The sequence below is a fragment of the Capsicum annuum genome, chromosome 5, assembly GCF_002878395.1.
Source record: "Capsicum annuum cultivar UCD-10X-F1 chromosome 5, UCD10Xv1.1, whole genome shotgun sequence".
In the NCBI taxonomy this organism is placed as follows: Eukaryota; Viridiplantae; Streptophyta; class Magnoliopsida; order Solanales; family Solanaceae; genus Capsicum; species Capsicum annuum.
In genome coordinates, this window is record NC_061115.1 from 14,541,912 (window position 1) to 14,561,131 (window position 19,220).

The window sequence follows — 19,220 nt, forward strand, 5'->3', positions numbered from 1 at the left end:
AGCATTACAAGATTTAAGCAATTTTATACGTGAACTTGAAAAGGAAAAACTACTAAAGAAAAGCAATAAAAATTGCAATATTATTGTGAAAAGCCAGTCTATCTTGTGATATGCACGATAAAAGAATCTAACTCCATTCGAGAAGCACCTCCTTTCTCTGTGGACCGCCTTATGGCTTCTCCTAGGTCCTCTATTTTTTTCTAATCATGTCGCCTTTTTGATGCCATCAACTTTCTCACGACATTCTCAATGGTGGATGTACTCTCCAGCTCCTTGCATTTCTTCCACTCCCTTACAATCAGGCCTATTTTTAACATTTCCATAACCAAGAAACCATATATTAGTTTGGACAAAATGCATAGGCCAAGCAGCTATTGGCCCCCCTCTATAGTAATGCTCTCTATACAAGAATTCCATCCGCAATGACTCATGAAACCGCCTGTGGACGAATGAGCCAAGATTTCTGGTTGTGGAGCCCATTCTATGACCACTAATCCAATCCCTTCCACTATTTCCTCAAATCCCTCTGGCAACTCAATTTTTCTGGCTTCTCTGGTAAAGATATCACCTCTATCGACATCTCTCAACTGTTGTTTCAAGTACACATTCTGTATGTTTGCAAAACCACTTCAACTCAAGTTCAAGGTTAGATCAAGAATACATATGAAGTTTTTCAACACCTTCAACACAAGTTCAATATGAACTATCAAAGAAGTGTGTTATTTTTTTTTTAAGAAATAAGATGAAACAAAATAAGAACTATGTCCTCCGAATTCATGGAGTATCCTTAAGGAATTAATTCCCCTCAAGTACCCGAGGTTGTGGAAGTTTTCCTCCCAAGATAAAACGGTTCACAATTCAACAGTAGCTGTACCTCATACTATTGAATTCGTCGAACACACTCAATAACAACTTGATCACAATGAGTTTGGCAGTAGAAGAGTGTTTACAATTCTAAAATTTTTTGTTACTACATGTGGAAAAAATGTAAGTATTTATGGGTATCAAGTGGCTCTTATAAAAGGAAATAATGGTTCATCGGAAAGGTGTATCCCTTTGGAACAGTCATGTCTGTCCATTTGAAACATTATATCTTTTTTCAACAGTCACATCCAATCGAACTATCACTCCTTTTCTAAAACATTGTGTATTCTCCTCGAAGGGTTGTGTCCCTTTTGAGGCAGCATTCTAACGTTTCTGTACTGCATGCATGCATGTTCATAGAGGAAAATATAGTTTTTCATTTTTCCTTGGATTTTTTGGATCACTTGTTTTTCCAAGTTTCAAATTGTCTAAAAAATTAATCTCATTGATCGATCATTTGAAAAATTTAAATGTAAATCCGAAGACAAAGTCAAGCAAGTGACGACGACAATAGAGCGAGGCACCTCTTGGTTCTTGCCTCACTATCCATGTGGAGTTGTGTTTCTTAATAAGAACACATGAAAGTTTCTTTCTCCCACCAATGTGGGAGAATTAGTAGACTTTCCTTATTGTGAGTACACTTTCCTTGTAGGTGTGATCTCATTTCCCCTCCACTAATTCCCTCCATTTTCCATTCATACATTCAACTTAAACCCAACAATCCCTACAGGAATGAGGAATGACTATTCCTTATAAAACTTTACGGACAAATATGTGATCAGTAAGTAAAGACTGATTGCATATGGATAAGTAGGTTTCTCTTTAAACTTTTTGTAGTAAACATGCATCGGATGCACTCACTCAATCAGTAGATTCGATATCTTTGAACCTTCGAGCTTTAATATACACCTAGACAACACTTTTCATACAACTAACCTTTTACTTTTTATGGTTCTTACGGTTTTAGTTGTTTCAGCCATGAACACGTCCTAGTTTCATGAGAGCTTAGAAAATAGGCCTTTACTAACATTATCCTTGAAGCGGCTTCCACTTCACCTTTACATAAGTGATTTCTAAACGTTCAATCGTATAGATTAAACTATTTGGTCAAATCTACCAAATTTAGATAATCATTAAAAGACTTCACACCATAAGTCTTATCCTTATTTACTAGATATTATCTACATCATGAGAATGGGTTGGGTACATTGACAATGTTGAACTTGTTAGTCACAAGTTTTTTTAATCTCCTTGAACCTAGCTCTTCTAGGTAGAGTTACCGCCAAGCTGACTTGTCCTAGGCTGTAAACCATTCCCTTGGATGTTCTCTCAACTTCCTCTCTAGATAGACCTTTTGTAAGTGAATCCAACACATTATCCTTTGACTTCACATAGTCAACTATGATAATTCCATAAGAGAGTAGTTTTCTAAAGGTATTATGTCTCTATTTTATGTGATGATATTTACCATTATACATCATGCTCCCTGCCCTATCTAGTACCACTTGACTATCATAGTGTATACATACTGGTGCCAATGGTTTGGGACAATAAGGAATATCTTCCAAGAAATTTTGGAGCCATTCTACTTCTTCACTTACTTTATCTAATACGATAAACTCAAATTTCACTGTGGAGTAAGTGATACATGTCTGTTTGGATGATTTCCAAGAGAGTGCTCCTTCACTTATAGTAAATACATATCCACTCATGGATTTTACTTTATTCGATCTGGTGATCCAATTTTCATCACTATATCCTTCAAGTACTGTAGGATATTTATTATAATACAAAACATAGTCTTGAGTGTATTTAAGATATCCCAAAACTCTTTTCAATGCCACCCAATGAGTTTTATCGGGATTACTCGTGTGCCCACTTAACATACTAACAACACATGCTATGTATAGTCGTGTACAATTCATTATATACATTAAATATCCCAACACTCTTGCGTAGTCCAACAATGAGTAACTTTTACCTTCATTCTTTTGAAGTGCAAATCTCACGTCAAATAGAGTCTTGGTAATACCAAATTCCAAATACATGAATTTGTCAAGTACCTTTTCGATGTAGTGAGAATGTGACAACGCCAACCCTTGTGGAGTTCTGTGAATTCTTATTTCTAAGATCACGTCTACAATGTCAAGGTCTTTCATATCAAACTTGCTCTCAAGTATTCGTTTTATAGCATTTATGTTAGATATGTCTTTATTGATGATCAACATATTATCCACATACAAACAAATAATGACCTTTTTATTTGGAGTGTCTTTAATGTAAACACATTTATCACATTCATTTATCTTAAACCCATTTTCCAACATGGTTTGGTTAAACTTTGACTGCCACTGTTTAGGTGCTTGTTTTAGTCCATAGAGTGACTTAAGTAGTTTGCATATCTTCTTTTCTTTACCAGGAACTACAAAACCCTCGGGTTGTTCTATGTAAATTTCTTTATTCAATTCTCCATTTAGGAATGCTATTTTTATATCCATTTGATGGATTTCAAGACCATATACCTCCATCAAGGCAATTAACATCCGAATTGACATTATCCTTATTACAGGCGAGTATGTATCAAAGTAATCAAGGCCTTCTTTCTTATTTGAAGCCTTTTACTACAAGTCTTGCCTTATATTTGTCAATAGTACCATCCGTTTTCATTTTTCTTTTGAAGATCCATTTAGAACCTAAAGGTTTATTTTTCGAAGGAATATCAACCAACTCCCACGTATGGTTGCTCAAGATTGATTCAATCTCACTATTGACTACCTCTTTCCATAGGATGAGTCTGAAGACGACATTGATAACACTCAACTTACACGTCAATTTAGTGCAAGATGGTCGTCGTCAATATATTTACCCAACTTTGGAGTAGGGGTCGAATCCACAGGAAACAATGTGAGTGGCAATTAAACTACTTTGAAACTATAGCTACAAGTTAAATTCAGACAAATGACACGAAAAGATAAAATGGGGATAATTAGACAATAGTTAAGTGTTCAACTTGTTTCAAAACTCAAAATTAAGATTTCAATGATTCAAATCAATGATAGAGAGAAACTAGGGTTGTGATCACTATGACTACTAATCACTGTAGTATTGGGTTCTCATGACTTGTGGGAAACACCAAATTATTAATTTCGATAGTTCATCTAAGTGTTTCTCAACCTACCTAGATGTTTGGCTTCCTAATTCTCTTGAACTTAGGAAACCCTCCTATTCATATTGATTTTATCTCAAGTTGGTCAATCTTGTTATATTATTAACCATTAGATCGGAGCTTAACCTTCCCAAATCCTTATTGATAATTTACTACCTTTCGTTTATTTCTTAGTCAGATCAAATCAATATAAGGTGAGATCTATTGTTTGCAACCAGCAGAAAATAATTAATACAAAATAATTATCAAGATGTTCCCACAATCATTCAAATCCTAGCCAACTATTAAATCAATGGAGGAATCATCATAGATCCCACAACGCTAGTTGTGGGTTTTAGTTCTACATGGAATAGAAAAAGATAACAACAATAGAATCCATAACTCAAGATAATTAAACTTACAAAATACGTAGTCAGAAGTTGATTCTCTAATAAATCCAAGAGGAATATCCCACAACTCAGTCAAAGAATTGAAAATTAAAATCAAAGTTAAGAGCCAAAACTACAGAGAAAAGTGACCAAGTCCCACTCTGCAATTCAAGGTGCAGATCCCTCCTTATATAAGAAAACCCGAAATTATGCTTTAAATAATTCAGTCTAATTATGGAAAAAAAATCACAGAGTGCAGTATTTTTCTCAGACAGGTGACGACATTTATGATGCCTTATCAGGAGTCTGACGACTTAGTTTTGGCACTTCCTGTTTAAGGCTGACGATGAAAACTAATGACTTATCAGATATGTGACGACATATTAGAAATATCATCACTTTGTCACTCCAAATCTGATTCTTGGCCTAATCCTGACGACAATCCTGATGGCTTATCACACTTCTGACGGCTTATCACACTATGTTGTCACTTAGTTCAACTGACATCTATTTTTTGTCTAGGTTGACGGCAACTCTGATAGATTATTACAGGGTTGGTAACTTATCAGAAATGTTGTCATGTATACTTTCCTCATCTTTTTCACCTCCATTATTTTGGGTTCTTTTGCATCTTGACTTATACTACAAAATCAAGGATAACACAATAAAAACCGACAAAAGTTTCTTAAGACCTTGCAGTTATTTAGATTTAATAGCCTCAAATGTGTTAGCATCTGCTCACACATCAGACATCACTTTTTTAAATATTTGAGGCTCATTTTCTAAGAGAAATGTTACAAAATCCGATATAAATAAAGTTGATGTTCTTTGACGTGTACTACGTCTTGGATTCTCATCATTATGTACATCCTCACTTGGTTCATTTCAAGGCCGTTTAGACCCTCCAGTAGACTGTTCATGTCTAGTTTTATACGGATAAATATGTTCAAAGAACTTAGCATTATCCGATTCAATTATTGTATTTTCATTGATATCTGGATGTTCAGATTTATGAACCCAAAACTGACATGCTTTACTTCTTTTAGCATATCCTATATCACGCAGTCTACTGTTTTAGGTCCTATCTTCACCCTTTTAGGTATAGGCCCCACACTTTGAAATATTTCAAGTTGGGTTTCCTTGCTTTCCATTTCTTCATATGGAATCAATTGTATCTTACTATAGGGCACTTTATTGAGTATTTGGTTAGCTGTAAGGATAGCTTTCCCCCACAAGTTTTGCAGTAAAATTGAACTTATTAGTAAGACATTCATTATTTTCATTAAATTTTGATTATTAAATTTTGATTTTTTCTTTCCGAAATTCCATTAGATTGAGGTGAATACGGGGTCTTAGTTTGATGGGCAATTCCATTCTCTACACATATTTGTGCGAATAGAGATTCATATTCTCTACCCCTATCACTTCTTATTATTTTGGTCTTTTTCTATAACTGATTTTCAACTTCTGTTTTATATTGCCTAAATGCATCTATTGCTTCATCCTTACTGGTTAGGAAATAGACATAACAATACCTAGTGCAATCATCAATAAAAGTTATACAATACTTTTTTCCACCATGAGATAGTGTTGACTTCATATCACAAATGTCAGTGTGGATTAAGTCTAACAGATTGGAATTTCTTTCAACAAACTTATACGGATGCTTAGTATACTTTGATTCCATACATATTTGACATTTTGATTTATTGCACTTAAAGTTTGGCAAAACTTCCAAGTTAATCAGTTTTTCAACATTTTGTAATTGTCATGTCCTAATCGTTCATGCCACAATTTATTTGACTCAAGAAAGTAAGAAAAAACAGAACTTTAATTGATTTCAACTGCCATTACATTCAATTTAAATAGGCCCTCAGTGAGGTAGCCTTTTCCTACGTACATTTCTTCTTTACTAAGTACAATTTTTTTGGAAACAAATACACATTCGAATCCATTTTTGTCAAGAAGTGATACAGAAATCAATTTTTTTCTTAACTCTGGGACATAAAGGACATTTTTGAGAGTCAACACTTTGCCTGACGTCATTTTCAAGCAAACTTTTCCTGTCCCTTCAACTTTTGCAGTTGTGGAGTTTGCCATATAGATCTTCTCTTCGCCTTGAGCTAGAGAAAATGCAATGAACAGTTCTTTATTTGCACAAACATGGCGAGTGGCATCAGTAGTCATCCACCATTCTTGAGGATTTACCACCAAGTTACATTCAGAAAGCATGACACATAGACCGTCCATTTCGTTCTTAGATTCAGCCAAATTCGCTTGATCCTTCTTTTTGCCTTTGTTTGGGGCAAGACAATCAGTTGACTTGTGGCCCATCTTGCCACAATTAAAGCATTTCCCTTTGAATTTATTCTTAGGTTTATTCCTTTATTGTCCAACTTTGTTTCGCTTCTTTGAGTTGTTGGGGTCGTCTTCTACAATGTTACCTTCATTCGTTGCAGAATTTTCAATAGATCTCCTCTCTGCGACTTTATTGTCTTCCTCTATGCGCAACCTCACAATGAGATCTTCGACTGTCATCTCCTTTCATTTGTGTTTCAAGTAATTTTGAAGTCCTTCCACAAAGGTAAAAACTTCTCTATTATTGCAACTACTTGAAATGCCTCGTTCATAACCAAACCTACAACAAAGTTCATGTGAACATTACGAACACTTTTAACATGTTTAAATAAGGTATTCACTAAATTAATACCTTCAGCAAGGAGATTGTGGATGATTACTTACAATTCTTGTACTTGAGAAACAACAGACTTGCTGTCAATCATTTTGTACTCAAGGAATCGTGCAACAAAGAACTTCTTAGTTCCTGTATCCTCAGTCATATATTTCATTTCTAGTGCATTCCACAATTCTTTAGATGTCTTTATTCCAGTGTAAACATTGTATAAGTCATCTTGGAGGCCACTTAGGAGATAATTCCTACATAAAAAATTAGAATGTTTCCATGCCTCTATTATAACAAACCGCTCCTTATCCGAAGTTTCTTCGGGCACGTTTGGAGAATTGATACGCCCAAATTGCACCTCTCTTACGAGAGAGTAAACGGTCATTGTCAAATATATAACCCAACTAGGTTGGGGTTGAATCCTACAAGGAATAAGGTATCAATCAAGTGTATTTGTGATTAAAATAACGGATAGATTATGGTTTCCTTTAATTGGGGGTTTTATCAATCAAACAATGATTAAAGTTTCGACTTGCTTCAGAACTCAAAGATAAAATTTCAACGGTTTAAATCAATGATAGAGAGAAACTAGGGTTGTGATCACTATGATTATTAACCCCTCATTGAATAATAGTTGTAGTACTAGATTCTCATGACTTGTGGGAAACACCAAATTATCAGTATCGACAGTCCATCTAAGTGTTTCTCAACCTACCTAGATGTTGTATTCCCTAATTCTCCCGAACTTAGAAAAACCTCCTATTCACATTGATTTTATCTCGAGCTGATTAATCTTGTTACAACATTAATCATTAGATAGAAAATTAACCTTCCCAAATCCTCGTTGATAATTCACTACCTTTAGTTTATTTCTCAGTTCGAGCAAACAAACATAAGACTAGATCTATTGTTTGAAATCAATAGAAAACAATCATTACAAACAAATTATCAAGATGTTCCCACAATCACTCTAACCCTAACCAACTATTAAATCCATGAAGGAATAATCATAGATCCCACAACCCTAGTTATGGGTTTTAGTTCCACATGAGAAAGAAAGAGATAGCAACAATTATATTCATCATTCAGAGCAATTAAACTTACAACAGGTGAAGTCTGAAGTTGATTCTCTTCCAAGTTCAAGAAAAAGTTCCCAAAACCCAATCACAACGTTGAAGATTGAATTCTAAGTTAAGAGGCCCAAAAAGACGTGACTTTGCCTTTGGGATAAGTTCGAGATTATGAATGAAACCCTAAAAGCTGCTATTTATATCTGTAACTTAAAGGAAATTCGAAACTAAAAATTCAGATTTTTGCTCCTTTGACGATATTTGTGACGACTTATCACAAATCTAACAACATGTGTGACGACTTATCAGAAAATGTCGTCAACTCCTCTTCAAATTCTATGTTTGCTGCCTTCGGGTGATGATAAGTCTTGACGACTTATCAGGAAGTTGACGACTTATTAGAAAATGTCGTCAACTCATCTTTAAATTCCATGTTTGCTGCCTTCGGCTGGCGACAAGTCCTGATGGCTTATCAGAAAGTTGACGACTTATCAGAAAATATCATCAGAAATGCTTCACCTTTCTTATTCTCTGCCTATGTATGACGACATGTTCTGATAGCTTATCACAGATCTGATAGCTTATCAAACCAAGTCGTCGGATGAAATCTTCAGAACTTAATTTCTTGTATCTTTCACCAAAAATCATCCTTCTCAACGTAGCTTTCATATATGTTATGCAGCTTGACTTTCCTACAAAATCACATGAAATACCATAAAAAACAACGATAGTTACTTAAGAACTTACAATTATTCCAAGTTAAAATTCTTAAATGTGCTAACAGAATGCCAGCACATCAACACCCTCAACTTAAAACAATTACTTGTCCTCAAGCAACTACATAACACTATACTACGATGCTTAACTAAGAGAAACATAAGATACCTATGACAGTTGATTATCAATTTGAGCTCAACACACATTACCCTCTCCATGTTCAATCACTCTAAACCCAGCTATGTATATCAATGAAGATCAATAATGTGACAGAAAGAAATCAAGATATGTCATCAAATTATCAACAATAACCATGCATATGTACAAGTTATACTACCCAAACAAGTAAGTAGCTAGCAATGTAACCGATGTGCCCTTACAACAAAGAAATCCCTCTTCACTCATATATGAAATCAAGAACGTAAATGCCACGACAGTCAAGAGATACTCACTCTTAGAAAGAAGTTCCAGTCAATGTACGCTAAATTCCATAAGCTTTCCCTTATTTTCATCACCGAGGCTTTCAGACAGTTAAGCTAGGATCACTATAGGACTTTTCTTCAGCTTATAATGTAGGCTTGGGGTTGGTATGATACGCAAGGATATTTAAAGTGACTAAGCGTCCTTGGTAATACACTATTTTTGGGATCTCACTTATCAACCTTCAACTTATTTCTCCATTTCTTTATCAAAGCCTAAAACTAATTCAGGCTGGATGCAGTCCTTTAGTCTTTCATTTTCTCTTTTTCATAATTTTTCTTTTCTTATTCTTTTTCTACCACACCCAGCCTTGCATTTTTTTTACCCTTCTTCATACTCACTTTACATCACGTACCCCTATGATAGCCAACCTCAACTTAGGCAATTTTCCTAAGTCAAAGTGTACAATGCCCAAGGAGGACTAGGGCCAAAACAGGTTCATTGTGATACAAGTGGGAAACTGATAGGTATAATAATAAAAAATATAGGTATTCAGGCTCAAAATCAGGATCAAGGGATATTATTCAAGCATGGAAGGTCATTTAGGCTAAAAGTGGACTAATATAAAAAATGGCCTATGATCCTTTCCTAACCACTCTCCTACAACTAAGGCAAGACCAACCGGGAAAGTTCTGGATTTGACACACAACGGGAACTAGGTAGTATCTCACAAACACATGGCACAAAGGTACATCACAAGCTACTACCTATCCGGTTCATTCAATTGTTAGCAATGATTATCATCTCCCTAATATTAATGCCATAAGAAGATTCACAGTAGTCGTATATAGATGCACATCACACAATTACAAAATAGACAATTGGATAGGTATTTACCATTCCCAAAAATCAACAAACTATGTCAATTGCCCCAGATACTTATTTTTCTCCCAAATAACCACAACACATCACAAAACAAAACACCATACGCCTAAACATACCGGCTCTACTAGGAACAAGACTCTAAAAAAAGGCATGACAACAAAAATCCCAAGAGGACATCAATGCCCACAAGCAGTCTCACCCTCAGCTTAAAATGATACATTGTCCCCAATGCATCAAACCAAAACAAGAAAGTTAGAAACACACCTGTAGCACCATAGGTAAAGAGATCTGATGTCAATCACATAATACAAATACAAACAACAAAATGCCTTAGGTTGCCTCCTAAGCAGTGCTTGGTTTAATGTCGCGGCATGACTAGGTTATCTTGAATGCTCAGAATTCATCAAGATACCTTGAAAGTACTTCATCCCTAGCTGGTGCATCTTTCCGATATTTATAGAATACACCAACGATCAAGAAGGTACTTATCTTCTTTTGCTGTTTCATGGACTGATGAACTTCAAAACTAACTTCTTTCCCGTTGAGCCTAAACTTTAAATTATTCAGCTTTATGTCAACTAACACTCTCCAGTTGCTAAGAATGTTCTGCCCAAAATTATGGGCACTTGAAAGTCTACTTCACAATCAAGGATCACAAAGTCAGTAGGGAATATGAAATCAGCCACCTTTACAAGTACATCATGTAGCATACCGATCGGCCTTTTCACAGACTTGTCCGCCATAACTAGTCTTATGTTGGTGGGTGTGGGGTATTCCAAACCCAACTTTTTATAAATAGCTAGCAACATCAAATTAATGCTTGCTCCTAGATTACATAAGTCTTTAGAAAATTCCAGAGATCCAATCATACAAGGAATAGTGAACGCTCCTAGGTCTGTCTTCTTCTACACCAAGGACCTTGTAGAAATAGCACTACAATGATGGAGATTATCCATTATTTTGTATCTTACTGCTCTTTTCTTCATCACAATATCCTTCATAAATTTAGCATATCTTGGCATTTGCTCAAGTGCTTCAACTAAAGACACGTTCACTATCAATTGCTTCAACATAACTATGAATTTGTTAAACTTGCCTTCATCTTCTTTCTTATTTAATCATTGTGGAAATGAGGGTGGTGGCCTTGGGATTTCAACTGGAGAAACTTTTACCTCCTTTCTTATGCCTTGCTCTACATCACTAACATGCTTCAGCTTAGGTGGTTGTTCCACTTTTGCATTGTTCTTTTTCGAACCTCCCAAATCCACAGGCACCACTGACGATTCATCAACCATCTCCTAATCTATTTTGACCGTATCAGTTTGAGAGGATGCTCCCAATCTTGGACTAGATAAAATCTTACCGCTCCTAGTGGTAATAGCCATACATGATCCATCAGTTCTCAGATTTTGAATTGTATCACTTGGTAGAGTCCCATTCTTTCTTTGGTTGAATGTTGCGGATAATTGGCTCATCTGCTGCTCCAATTTTTTAATAGCGGTTGAGTGCGAATTTACTAGTTGACTCATGGAAGATATGTCCTCCCTGGATATTTTGCCTGAACTGGTGGCAGCATTATCACGCCTTCCAGGAGGTACATACAGTCCACTCCTGTCACTTTTATTCTTCCAATCTCCTTGATGGTTCCAACCTTGGTTTCCTTGACCACCAATCTGGAAATCCCCTGGTTATACAAGTAGTTAGCCTCTTCCTCGATGTTTGATTCAGCTCCCTTACCATGAGACCCCATAACTTTTACCTTTTCTATATTCCCTGATAGCAAATATTTCATAAGCAGATCCATTTGGGTTTTCATGTGAGCCATATCCTAATCACACTCTTCTTCTCTCCTACACTGCTCTACTAATATTACACTAGACCCAGTATTGCTTGCTACCATAGAATCTCTGGTATACCAAGCTCTACTTGTCTTAGTTATTCTTTCTAACATGTCTGCAACCTCAGTAAAGGCGAGTTCCATAAAAGCTCCTCCTACAACATTATCCATTATTGGGTTTGTAAGTGAGTTCAAAGCTCTGTAGAATGTTTCTATCAAGTGTTCATCAGTCATCTTATGGTTTGGGCATTGAGTAAACTTCTTTTTAAACCTCTCCCAAGTCTCATGCAAAACTTTATTAGCCAATTGCCTAAAGTTGCTGATCTCATCTCTCAACTGTAACATTTTAAAGGGCAGAAAGAACCTTTCTAGGAAAGCTCCTTTTAATTGCCTCTAGTTTGTTATAGAATCAAGAGTCAGCTTATTCAACCACATAGTTGCCTCTCCAGACAGCGACAGTGGGAACAATCTCAAATGAATAGCATTTTGTCCCACTCCAGGATTATCAAGAGACTCATAAATATTGATGAAATTCACCAAATGTAGATTTGGATCATCACCAGGTAATCCACCAAAGAGTCCTTTCAAATTCAGTAGCTGGATCATAGTACTGATGATGTTGAATTTCACCCCAGGAGCTAGTAGTGGTAGAATGATTGCCCCTGTAGCTCCAGCTCCATCTAAATTATCCTCATCACTGTCAATATCAGACTGCCCAGCTTGGCGGTCTATTTTTCCTCTGATGGACGATTTTGATTTATAGGTGCAACTATTCCCGCTGCATGCCTCCTATTAGCCAGGTCAATTAAATCATCATCTCCCAGTTCCTCTTCATCCAGATTTGGCACCCAACCTGGGTTATCTACATTCTGTTGATTTAACTGAGCCCTAGCCAAGGCAGTTAATCTTCCTGCTTCTTGTGGGTCTACCATTCTACTGATCAACTGAGGTTTCGAATGTACTGGTAATAATGGTTCACCTGAACTCTGTGTACTTGGAATACACACTAACTACCCTACAGAGAACAAAAACAACAAATAAAAGTAAAACCAAAAAACTTACTACGAGTCAATTATCACAGATATACTCAATTTGAAACCGTATTCCCCGACAACGGTGCCAAAATTTGATACGCCCAAATTACACCTATCTTAAGAGAGAGTAAGTGATCGTTGTCAAATATATAACCCAACTAGGTTGGGGTAGAATCCCACAGGGAATAAGGTGTCAATCAAGTCGATTTGTGATTAAAATGACTGATAGATAATGGTTTCCTTTAATTGGGAGTTTTATCAATCAAACAATGATTAAAGTTTCGACTTGCTTCAGAACTCAAAGCTAAAATTTCAATGGTTCAAATCAATGATAGAAAGAAACTAGGTTTGTGATCACTATGATTATTAACACCTTTTGAATAATAGTTGTAGTACGGGATTCTAATGACTTGTGTGAAACACCAAATTATCAGTATCGACAGTCCATCTAAGTGTTTCTCAACCTACCTAGATGTTGTACTCCCTAATTCTCTCGAACTTAGGAAAACCTTCTATTATTTTATCCCGAGTTGATTAATCTTGTTACAACATTAATCATTAGATGGAAAATCAACCTTCTTAAATCCTCGTTGATAATTCACTACCTTTAGTTTATTTCTCAGTTTGAGCAAACAAATATAAGGCTAGATCTATTGTTTGCAACTAATAGAAAACAATCATTACAAAGGAATTATCAAGATGTTCCCACAATCACTCAAACCCTAACCAACTATTAAATCCATGAAGGAATAATCATAGATCCCAAAACCCTAGTTATGGATTATAGTTCCACATGAGAAAGAAAGAGATAGCAATAATTATATTCTTCATTCAGAGCAATTAAACTTACAAAAGATGAAGTCTTAAGTTGATTCTCTTCCAAGTTCAAGAAAAAGTTCCCAAAGCCCAATCATAGAGTTGAAGATTGAATTCTAAGTTAAGAGGCCCAAAAAGACGTGACTTTGCCTTTGGTATAAGTTCGAGATGATGAATGAAACCTTAAAAGATGCTATTTATATCTGTAACTTAAAGGAAATTCGAAACTAAAAATTCAGATTTTCGCTTCTTTAACTGACGATGTTTGTGACGACTTATCACAAATCTGATGACATGTGTGACGACTTATTAGGAGTCTGACGACTTATCAAAAAATGTCGTCAACTCCTATTAAAATTCTGTGTTTGCTGCCTTCGGCTGACGATAAGTCCAGATGGCTTATCAGGAAGTTGATGACTTATAAAAAAATATCGTCAGCTCTTCTTCAAATTCCATGTTTGCTGCCTTCGACTGACGACAAGTCCTGACGGCTTATCAGGAAGTTGACGACTTATCAAAAAATGTCATAAAAAATGCTTCACCTTTCTTGTTCTCTGCCTATGTGTGACGACATGTTCTGATAGCTTATCACAGATCTAATAGCTTATTTGACCAAGTCATCGGATGAAATCTTTAGAACTTAATTCCTTGAATCTTTCACCAAAAATCATCCTTCTCAACATAGCTTTCCCATATGTTCATGCATCTTAACTTTCCTACAAAATCACATGAAATACCATAAAAAACAACGATAGTTACTTAAGAACTTACAATTATTCCAAGTTAAAAGTCTTAAATGTACTAACAGAAGGCCAACACATCAAGCATCTTCTTATATAAACCTTTGAAGACATAAGGTTGTCAGATAGAAGAATATCTTTTGTTGCCACCGCTTGAAATCAATTTTGAAATTTTTTTTGGGGTTTTTCACTAGTGCCATAACGGGTGGCGCAGTTGTGCGACTGGTTGTAGCAACATTAGTTGCTGCCACACTTGTCATGTCATCAACATGACCGTTTTCAGTCATTTCTCTTGTCACAAAAGACAATCAAATTTGGTATAGAATTATACTAATTACAAGTTTGTACCAACTTTAAACAATAATTGTTTCTAGTTTAACGATGAAGTTTTTATGTCTTCCAATCGTTAACCGAATAAGATTTAACTTGTGATGAAGTTTTTATTTCTCAAATCACTTGTTAAGTTCAAATAGAGTAGAAAGCATAAAACTTTAGTTTCCAGAAACCAAACAATATAGATTACAAAAATTAATTCCTTAAGATTGTTGTTTCGGGTACACAATCCGTATGTTTGCGAAACCACTTCAACCTAAGTTCAGGATTATATCAAGAACACTTTATGAAGTTTTTCAACACCTTCAACACAAGTTCAATATGAAATATGTGTGTTATTTTTTTAAGAAATTAGATGAAACAAAATAAGAACCAATTCCTCCGAATTCACGGAGTGTCTTTAAGGAATTAATTCCTCTCAAGTATCCGAGGTTGTGAAATATTTTCTTCCAAGATAAAATAGTTCACAATTCGACAGTAGCGGTACCTCAAACTATCAAATTTTTCAAACACACTCAATAATAGCTTGATCAAAATGAGTTTTTGGAAGTAGAAGAGTGTTTACAATTCTGAAATTTTTCGTTACTTCCTATGGAAAAAATGCAGGTATTTATAGCCATCAAGTTCCTTTTACAAAAGGAAGCAATGGTTCATCGGAAAGGTGTATCCCTTTGGAACAATTATGTCCGTCCATTCAAAATATTGTGTCTTTTTTCAACAGTCACATCTGACCACAGTCTCCCTTTTTTCGAAATAGTGTGTCATTTTTCCTTGGATTTTTTGGATCACTTGTTTTTCCAAGTTCAAATAAATTGTCTACAAAATTAATCTCATCGATCGGAAGCTGAAGCCAAAGACAAGCAACAATGGCGCATTGCACCTCTTGGTTCTTGCCTCACTGCCTATGTGGAGTTATGTTTCTTAGTAAGAACACATGAAATTTTGGTGGGAGAATTAGTAGAATTTTCTTATTGTGAGTACACTTTTCTTCTATGTGTGATCTCACTTTCCCTCCACTAATTTCCTTCATTTTCTATTCACACATTCAACTTGAACCCAACATCAACACCCGTAAAAACCTCTATTTGCTCTGCTCTAATCCCATCGCGAGCTCCTTGATTTCACGGAAAATGAAGTAGTTCCAAAAGATTCATAAAGAACTGATCTTGAAGGTTGTTTGTCAAGCCAGTCCAAACACATATTGTTCCTATTTGTGACACAATTTAGTTTAGTAGGCAAGATGGTCCAATTGCCCATTGTTTCTTCTCCTGTTTACTTGCTACTTGTGCAAGCAAATCAAGAAACTCACCTTCGATTACTTTGCTTGTATTATGGATATCACCTGATCTAATATCCTTATATGGTATCTGAGAAGTTCAAAAATTCTTGCCTTCATCTATCATAGTTCCTTCAAGGGAAGGTAACTTTTTAAGTAATTCCTCGTCAAGTTAAACAGATATTCCCATAGACAAAGACATGAAATAGTACATAGTGAACACTAAAATGTAATTAAATATATATGATTCCGTGTGGTGCAAGGATGTAACATCCTGAACATTATAGGAAATTTAAGTATCATGAACAACAACAACCCGTTTTGCTTTTGAGGAAATATCACGTAAAAAGGAAGCAATGGGCTCATGCATAAGCAAAGATGCATCAGATAATGGCATACGATGTGATGGGAATTTGCTCAAGGCATTATAGTCAGGTGGTGGTGAGGCAAATTTCGGAGTTGGGATATCATGGAAATGGATTTTGGCTGTCTGATGGATTTATTGCGTTGGCTCGAACTCGAGCTTGATGATTATGAGTAGCTGAGCCAACATAGTAGACAAGAAGATCATATGATGAGGAGATTAAACAGGCAAGTTGAAAAAGTTGATTGAGATGGCCTTGCGCTGGAAATGGAACCAGGAATATTGCTACTTCATTTTCTTGATTTTTTTTTCAAGATTTCAAGATTCTCATTGCTGTTATCCATTGAGGAAAAAAAATGCAGATTTTGATGAAATTTTTGTTGGTTGTATTGTATGAAGTTTTGTATTACAAAGGTTTATATATACATACAAAATATAGACAATTTTTTGTTTTTGTCACTATGTGAAAATGTTCACATGTATAATACATCATACGGTTGAAGCCAACAAGTGAACTTTCAAGAGAGACTCCAACAAACACACTATGGTTACAATTCTTCTGCACCACATACTTCTCTTGCCATACCTCCAAAAATGGTCATATAATTGGTTCTTTTGTCTTCTCAAAAGGTGGATGGTACATAATCAAGATCCGATAATTCAAAAATAATAATAGTATTAATCAATGGCTAAACCAAATGTGCTCAAGCGTTCATTGAGAAATTACATAGCTAGGTTAAAATTTCATTTTTATGTATATGTTGACTCCCCTTGGCTTCTTCATGGGTTTTCTTCTTTATATTTGTTAGGGTTATTGACCTGATTTTCTTACCAAATTTGAGTTTTAATTTTCTATTGAATGAAAATCAAAGTGTTACCATAATTACTTTTACTTCTCTGAAAGCAAAATATAATTCTTTTCTGGATTTGGCTAATCTCTTTTGAGTAAAAGTTTGGACCTTGAAGGTCCCTCTTCTCATGTCATAACACAAATAGCGTCCACAATGTGGTCGATTAAGAGTCTTATTTAGGGGGGGTTGAGAATATAATTAAATAATAAAAATGTGCTTCGACCACACACTTCAACAGGGGAAATTTTCTCTCCAATATTTTGTGTTTTTTAAAATAGTTTTGGCCAAATTCATATCATATTATAAAGTTTTTATAGTTTTTCCCCTTTATGGTTTGTAACTATTAGCTTCCGCATGATGCCCTGATGATTTCCACCTCAATAATATTTTGACATTCGGTGAAAATCATGACTTTGCCACTGTGACTAGTGATGCAGTACAATTTTCTTAACTATGGTCACAATACTCCTGCACCACAATACTCTTCTTAACATATCTCCAGGCTCCAAAGTTGTCATATAATTGGTCCTTTCAACTAGAAAGAAGGTGGAAGGTACACTTCTTACCTTCATACATTTGTTATCCTATCCTCTTACACTTATTCATACACACTACACACTATCACATGTAAATCAAACAACTCAAAAATAGTAGCGAGTTGGATTGAATTTGCTATAACTTGGACAAAAGTAACTTGTTTTGGTGTAAACAAATTTTTATGGATGGTAACCAAAATTTCCAAGTCTTACCTGTGTTTTCTTTTGCTCAATTCTTGCAGACGTCAAACTCGTTACCTTGAAGAAATTTCTACTACCATATGTAGTTATGAGGATTTGCCAAACCAAGAACTTGACAACTTGAAACAAAATCATGAAGTAGTTATAGTAATGGTTCCATTTCCATCTCAAGGCCATCTCAATCAACTTCTTCAACTTGCCTATTTAATCTCCTCATCCTATGATCTTCCAGTCTATGATGTTGGCTCAGCTTCTCATAATTGCCAAGCTCGGGTTCGATCCAATGCCATAAATCCTTCTGACATAGAAAAAATCCACTTCCATGACATTCCAACTCCTGAATTTGCCTCACCTTCACCCATCTTTAATGCCTTGAGAAAATTCCCATCCATCGTAAGCCATTATGGGATGCATCTTTGCTTCTGCGCGAGCCCATTGCTTCCTTTTTACGCAATATTTCCTCAAAAGCAAGACGGGTTGTTATTGTTCATGATTCCTTAATTTCCTATAATGTTTAGGTTGTTTCGTACTTGAACAATGCGGAATCATATAGATTTAATTGCCTTTCAGGTTTCGGCCGTATTTCATGCTTATTTAGTGGGATGTCTATCCAGCTTGGACAAGATTTGCTTAAAAATCTACCCTCCCTTGAAGGATCACTGCCAGATGAATTCAGAGACTTTAGAGCTCTTCAGGGTCCATATATGGATATTAGATCAGGTGATATTCATAATACGAGCAAAGTAATTGAAGGCGAGTTTCTTGATTTGCTGGTACAAGCAGAAAGTAAACAACAATGGGAAATTGGACCAATTCTGCCAACTAAACTCGATCATGTCTCAAATAGGAATAATATATGTTTGAAGTGGCTTAACAAACAACCTCCGAGATCAGTGATTTATATATATTTTGGAAGAACAACTACATTTTCCGATAGTGAAATCATGGAGCTCGCGGTGGGATTAGAACAAAGCAAACTGAAGTTCATATGGGTGTTGAGAGAAGTCGATAGAAGAGATATATTTACTGGGGAAGCTAGAAGATTTGAGCTGCTGGAAG

General features: G+C 35.6%; 2 pseudogenes; one reads left to right on the forward strand and one right to left on the reverse strand.

Moving 5' to 3' along the window:
- Positions 1 to 98: 98 nt before the first annotated feature.
- LOC107853873 lies at positions 99 to 16,917 on the reverse strand (annotated as a pseudogene).
- A 341-nt stretch (positions 16,918 to 17,258) lies between these two features.
- LOC107853856 overlaps positions 17,259 to 19,220 on the forward strand; it is a 33,102-nt pseudogene continuing 31,140 nt past the window's right edge.